We start from the raw sequence: 7836 nt of genomic DNA, 5'->3' as shown, positions 1-7836 counted from the left end.
TTCACAATGCAATTTTGCTGATAAGAAAAAGATCTCCACAATGCTTTTAGCCTTCCTGGCCCCACTCCTGTGCTATAACACACTGGCAGCCACTATTTACCAAAGGCTCAGTAATAAAATTTTAAAGCAACGGTCCTGTTTAACAGATAGAAACAAACAGTCCTTGGCCAGGGGAATTAATCAGGGCCCATATAGAGTTACCGGATCCAGCACACGGCAGTGTGCTTCGGACGACCCTTTGCCGCTTCTCCACTCCTCTCTACCGCAGTCTATCTCCGGCGGAACCAGGCCGCCACAAGCTACGTCGTCCTCGACAAACTGAAGTGCAAGGTGAGCCGGTCAGAGATGCTTGCGTTGTCACAGTGCTAGAGACTTCCGCCCGCTGGGTACTCCTCCTGCCGTCTAGAGGATAGCCCAGTGGGCTGCTGGAACATACAAGCTGGCTGTGGTAAACTCCCGGAGACTTGAGGCCTACAAACCGTGCTCACACACGTCAGCTGCGTGTGTCAGGGCTGCTGATGTCAGATCCCGGTCACGCTCCTTTGCGAATCATCCATTACTTGTAAAGATTTTTATACTTCATGATCTGCTTAAGTGTGAGCAAGGGCTTTTCTACTAAGAGTGAGGGGTAGAAAACTTCATACTGAGTAGTTGTTGTGTAAATAAAATAGGAAAATAATATTATTGTGTACAAAATGTAAATAAATATGTATGACTGTTAAAATAATCAGTGTTTAAAAAAAGTACTTACCTTTTTTAACTAAACATCGCAATGCATTATGGTTATGTAAATGAGCCTTACATGACCAGTCAGCTCTGTCGGAAGCTGAGAGTTTAGTTGCAATTCAGCTACTTCCATACGAGTCTGTGCTAGTTACAGGGATTAGGGGCATAATGATATCGAATATATACAGTAAATTCAGTTGCCAATCACGATTTAGACAATTGTAAAACTATTATTAGACAAATTTACTTCGATCAATTTTGGAGTTGACTGTCTCTTTAAGGGGAGAAAAATGTACAGTACACTGTGCGTTTAACCCTTTAAGGACCGATAATGCTACAGCTTGCAATTTTAGACGTTTTAATGTACTTTTATAATCTAATATGCTTCTATTGGTATCCTTTGTTGAAGAAATAGCAATACACTACTGGGAGCTAGCTGAACATATGAAGTGAGCCAATCACATTCACAAATTAGCAGCTAGCTCCCAGTAGAGATCTTCTGCACCAAACCTTCTCTACAAAGAATATTAGAAGACCAAATCAAATAATAGAAATATTGGATACTTGTCTACAAATCTCTGCTCTAATTGATTCATGTAATACATAAATAAGCATTGTTATGCTCTGCGGAATCTATGTCGCACTCCAGAAAACTAACAAAATGCGAACAATGCCTAACTTTCAATGGGTTAATATAGTATTACCTGTTTTTCAAGCTTTATCGCCTAACTAACATTAGTAGCAGGCCATCAAAAATTGTTTTAACTCATAGAGAGTCCACGAATCATTCAATTACTGTTATAATTCAAACATTTAGGATCTGTCCTATGTGTGAGCAGGGTCGTTAAAAGTGAGAGTGACGAGTAGGAAATTTCATATTAAGTAGTTTTTGTGTAAATAAAACAGGACAATAATATAGTGTGCAAATTGTACATAAGTATAACTGTTAAAACAAATTGTGTATAAATAATTATTTTCCGTTTTTAATTAAAGATTGCAATGCATTGTGGTTATGTAAATGAGCATTACACGACCAGTCAGCTCTGTACGGAAGGAGAGAGTTTAGTTGCAAATCAGCGCTGTGAGATGCGCTTTTGTATTGTTACTTCCATGCGAGTCTGTACTAGTTACAGGGATTAGGGCTAGGGCATAGTGATATCGAATATATACAGTAAATTCAGTTACCAATCACTATTTGGACAAATTTACTTCAATCAATTTTGGAGTTCACTTTCTTTTCAAGGAGAGAAAAGTTAACAGTACACTGCCTTTAACCCTTTCGTTAATGATATTTATAGAAATAATTTTTCTATCAATTTGTGCTCGAAGCTCTGAATGTAGAACCTCAAAAACAATTGTTTACTCAAGCCAGATCTTTCTATGGAAATCTTTAGTAAAATGCGAAAGTTTTTTACGTTTGAAGAGAAACTGGAGTATGCTTATCTAACATCTAAATATAAGTGGAGTTTACTGTAACTTCTCTAAAGCCTAAAGTACATTTATTAGTATGAAATATGTACAATTATGTTAAATTGACAAATAATCAAGTCGGTTCATTTATTTAAGTTGTTTTGAAAAGAGTATAAATAAAACAGAAACACATTATAAAACTATTTTGCAATGCACCATGGGTATGCAAATGAGAACATTGTCAGGTTGTTCATGCGCTCACATAGAAGTTAGTTCATTTTATTGTGAGGGGGAGGAGTATTTTCGTTGTGCACTTCAACAAAACTCAGACTTGTGTTGGTATTTTCATGGGCTTTTAATGCTGCCAGTTATTCTTAAACTAGAAAGAACAAAAATGATTAGGATAAATAAGGTATTAAAATTACACACCCTGAGCAATTCATACATACTAAATTATAAAATGACAAATATGTTTCAGGGTGACCAACTGCAAGAGACTATACGTTAAAGATGCTGTCACTTTTCTGTTACTTTATGGATTTTAAGAAGGTAGCTTGGTATATATAGATAACGTAAAGTAAAAAATATTAACATTAAATTAGCAACTTGCCCAATTTATGAGACCACAAATCTGATGCATTTCCATTCAACTTTTTATGCAGCAGTTTGTCCAGAACATTATTTCAATGCACTGATGCAGATTCTAAGCAACCCCTAAAGCAAGGCAAAAAAACAATACAAATCCAGAGCATCAGATTAATCACAACAATCTTGTATTATGTCAGCTATGTTCCTAAAACCACCAGAAACAAATCCTATTTTTTCTTTAAAAAATGTGGATGAGAAATAATTTCCCTATTATTCAAAAATGTGCCTTTAATGAGACAAGTTTGACTGTAAATTTCACTTCTCTGTTCCCATTCTCTAAGTCTACACTAAAATTGTTATTGTTTAAAAAGATAGATAACGCCTTTACTACTCATTCCCCAGCATTGCACAACCAAAATTGTTATATTAATATACTTTATAACTTTGAACCCCTTAGCGGTCAAGTACGTGTTTCTCTGGGGTTTTAAGATATGAGGGTATTGCAGTGATACCTCACTATTGAGGCATCACTGCAATACCCTTTTTTACCCACTGATGCAGAGAGGGCTATTCTGTGGCCCTCTCTGCATCGGCCATTGATGATGCCGATCGTTGGTGAGTGAGAGCAGCAGCAGTGAGGCGGGTGGGCAGCCCATTGGTGTTTTATTTTCGTATTTGTCTGGGGGGGGGCGTACGTGCACACGCTCAATTTCCATTATATGCAATTGAATTAATGCATGATGCATCAGCAAAAATTAAAGTTTAATTGTTTGATGTCAGGAAACATCGTTGGAGTTTAAAAGTAGGTCATTAATGATATATTAATGTTTGTAATATGACATTTGCGGTCCTGGTGTGAACAAAAAGCTAAAGTTTTGGAATCCTTTAAGATAGCGGTAACAATTGTGAGGTGGGAGGGTAGAGAGCTGTTTGAGGGGGGTCAAGGATTTGGTGGTGAAATGGTGGCATGAAATATACCAAAATGGGCCTAGATCAATACTTTGGGTTGTCTACTACACTACACTAAAGCTTCTCTCTTTTTATTTATGCAAATTATGACATTTAGGGAAATCTCCCTAAGTGTGATGCGGGAATCCAGACATGGACCCGTTGCTCAGTGTACTTAGAGGGATATGACTGCACCTCACTGATGTGGCCCTTAATAGGCTGAAATGTACACTTTGGGGTATTGTTTCTTTTGTTTAGAGAGGGATTGTCTAGTAATTTGGGGGTAGACTGTATTGTGAAGTCTGAATCAGACTGATATACTTCAGGAAAGTTCTTCTTTGTGAAAGGTAAGTGTTGAGATAAAAGAGGCTACTTCTTGGGTGGTTACTAACCATAGAACAAGTTATTATGCAATTGTTTGTTCCCAGATTGAGCGCTTCTTTCTTTTTATTTATGCAATACTTTGGGTTGTCTACTACACTAAAGCTAAAATTAATCCTACAAGCTCCCTAATTAACCCCTTCACTGCTGGGCATAATACACGTTTGGTGCGCAGCTGCTTAGTGGCCTTCTAATTACTAAAAAGCAATGTCAAAGCCATATATGTCTGCTATTTCTGAACAAAGGGGATCCCAGATAAACATTTACAACCATTTGTGCCATAATTGCACAAGCTGTTTGTAAATAATTTCAGTGAGAAACCTAAAATTGTGAAAAAGTGAACATTTTTTTTTTATTTAATTGTATTTGGCGGTGGTGAAATGGTGGCATTAAATATACCAAAATGGACCTAGATCAATACTTTGGGTTGTCTACTAAAAAAAAAAATATATACATGTCAAGGGATATTTAGGGATTCCTGACAGATATCAGCGTTCCAATGTAACTATCACTAATTTTGAAAAAAAAAAACGGTTTGGAAATTACAAAGTGCTACTTGTCAAAATTAAACTTTCATGATTCAAATAGAGCATGTAATTTTAAACAACTTTCCAATTTACTTCCATTAACAAAATGTGCACAGTCTTTTTATATTTAAATGTTTTGAGTCACCAGCTCCTACTGAGCATGTGCAAGAATTCACAGAATAAATGTGTGTTCATTTGTGATTGGCTGATGGCTGTCACATGGTACGTGTATGCATTTGTGATTGGCTGATGGCTGTCACATGGTACGGGGGGGAGTGGAAATATAAATTTAAAATTGTTAGTAAAAAATCTACTACATATTTGAAGTTCAGACTAAGTGCTATTGCATTGTCTTGTTATCTTGCATTTGTTGATTATACAAATTTGTGTTGACTAGTCGGTTAAGCCTCTTCTACAAGGAATATTACGAGAACAAAGCAAATTAAATAATACTAATAAAGGAAATTAGTTAACAATGTTATGCTCTAATTGACTAATGAAATAAATATTTTGAGGTGCATAACACTTTATTAATATATTTCGCTGTATAATACATTGTGTTTAGCACTCCAGAAAACAAAACAAGCAGCAAAAGTTTTCTATAATCTTGACTATATTTGTATTTTATTTTCTGTTTTTCACAACAATATTAGCCAAACTACATGAGTAGCAGGCTTTCAAAAAAATTCATTACTCATAGAGAGTCCACAAATTATTCAATTACTCTAAAATGTTAATGCTTCAGGATCTGTCCTAGGTGTGAGCAAGGGCTTTTCTACTGAGAGTGAGGGGTGGGAAACTTCATACTGAAGCTGTTGTGTAAATAAAATAGGAAAATAATATCATTATGAACAAAATGTAAATATTGCATGACTGTAAAAACAATTAGTGAATAAAAAGGTTCTTTCTCTTTTTTAAAGTGAATGTAAACTTAACTACACTTCTTTACGCCATTTGAATGTTAACCTAAAAATAACTAGAGTTTCATTCATCATTTCCTCATAAACATTACCCTACTCACAAAATCGCACTTTGAAGTCTCTCTCTTCACGCCGCTTCTCCTCCCGACATTGATTGTTATTTATTGACAGATTCCTAAAAATTGTCTCGGTTAATCATAATTCCCCCCCGGGGGGTTCAGCCCCTTTCCTGCAACGTCACGCTTTTTTAATTCACATCTTTAATCCCAGTTTTGTGTATGGATTCTAATGCATATCCACGATTCACGCATGCTCAATACCTCTGCCACTTCTACTCTGATCTTTAAAAGTAAGAAGGATTGATAGCTGCTGGATTGCTGCAGTTTTAGCGAACCGGGTTGAAAGTATCAGCAATCATTTAACGATTTGCACAAACTTATATTTTAAATACATCATAATATTTACACAATCTCGGGAAAACGCGTCTTGACACATATGTATACGGAGGGTGGGATCGCTGTATACGTCAAACATGTAGAATAAGGAAGTCGGCTCTGGGAGGAGTCAGAAAAGAAACAGTAAAATGTTTAAATTAGATTTTATTGCAAAATCGTTTTTTGTATTAAAAAAACCCCATAGCTATTGAAATAATGTACTATGGATTAATTTAAAGCAGGCTTTCACAAACAGAAACTTTACATTCACTTTAACTAAACATTGCAATGCATTGTGGTTATATAAATGAGCCTTACACGACCAGTCAGCTCTGTACAGAAGCTGAGAGTTTAGTTGCAATTCAGCGCTGTGACTGTGAGATCTGCTTTTGTACTGTTACTTCCATGCGAGTCTGTACTAGTTACAGGGATTTTATTACAAGCACAGAGACTCCTATTTTACTTTACCTTTTTTTTTTTACTATTTATGCAGCTTTTCAAAGAAACAACATATCAATAAAAAATAAACAAGTTGAACATAACAGTGAAAACAAGAACAACCAATGAACAAGAGATATGCAAATGAGCCGATGAGATAAGCCAATAAGCATGATCGTAGTGCCCACAAACTGTCCAAATAGTCCCAATTCCTCCTCTTTCTTTTTGCTGCTAGTGCAGATAAGTACATTCTATATTTCTTTTGTTAACAATATTTGTATTTCCCTAAGTATTGTTTTTTTCTTACCGGTTGGATAATATATTTCACTTACATACGTTTCCTTTCCTTTCTTCCTTTATTTTTTATCATTGTTGAATAAAATGTTTTTAATTTTCTTTAGTTTTTACTCTGTGGCCTTCTCGTTGGTGAGTGAGAGCAGCAGCAGGGAGGCGGGTGGGCAGCCCATTGGTGTTTTATTTCCTATTTGTCCGGGTGGGGGGGGGGGGGGGGCCCCCCATGAGTGCACGTGCCGCATTTCCATTAGATGCAATTAAATGCATGAGAAGGAGGGAGTGGAAGGTGGGAATCCAATGTTCGGCAAGGGATCTGGGAGGGGGTAGGGTATTGAGGGGGGGCAGCTACACTATAGAAAATTGGGGATTTTATTTATTTATTTAAAAAAGGCATAATTTTTTAACAAATTGGGTACTGGCAGATAGCTTCCAGTACCCAATATGGCGGCAACTAGGTAGAGGGGGGAGGGTCAGGGCCGTCTTTAATACTGACTGGGCCCTGGGCAAACATTTCCTTGGGCCCCCCCCCGCCCATGCAATTTTGCTCTCCACCCCAACACCCCAAAAAACAACTAAATCATTTTTTTAATTTTTTTTTAAATTATTAGCCCAGCAGTGGATCATTCACTGTTGGGCTAATCATTTTAAAAAAAATATGAAATAAATTTTTTTAAATAAATTAAATATTTCATATTTTTTTTAAAATGATTAGCCCAACAGTGAATGATCCACTGCTGGGCTAATAATTTAAAAAAAATTAAAAAAATGATTTAGTTGTTTTTTGGGGTGTTGGGGTGAGAGCAAAATTGCATTGGCGGGGGGGGGGGAGGCAAGAAAATGTTTGCCCAGGGCCCAGTCAGTATTAAAGATGGCCCTGACCCTCCCCCCTCTACCTAGTTGCCGCCATATTGGGTACTGGAAGCTATCTGCCAGTACCCAATTTGTTAAAAAAATTATGCCTTTTTTAAATAAATAAATAAAATCCCCAATTTTCTATAGTGTTGCTGCCCCCCCCTCAATACCCTACCCCCTCCCAGATCCCTTTGCCGAACATTGGATTCCCACCTTCCACTCCCTCCTGTCTCATGCATTTAATTGCATCTAATGGAAATGCGGCACGTGCACTCATGCCCCCCCACCCACCCGGACAAATAGGAAATAAAACACCAA

General features: G+C 36.9%; 1 pseudogene; it reads right to left on the bottom strand.

Moving 5' to 3' along the window:
* Positions 1 to 2053: 2053 nt before the first annotated feature.
* LOC128661885 (uncharacterized) lies at positions 2054 to 2163 on the bottom strand (annotated as a pseudogene).
* Between the last annotated feature and the right edge of the window lie 5673 nt (positions 2164 to 7836).

The sequence above is a fragment of the Bombina bombina genome, chromosome 5 (assembly GCF_027579735.1).
Source record: "Bombina bombina isolate aBomBom1 chromosome 5, aBomBom1.pri, whole genome shotgun sequence".
NCBI classification, from domain to species: Eukaryota; Metazoa; Chordata; class Amphibia; order Anura; family Bombinatoridae; genus Bombina; species Bombina bombina.
The sequence above is the reverse complement of the archived record's forward strand: the minus strand, read 5'-3'. Positions and strand labels throughout refer to the sequence as shown.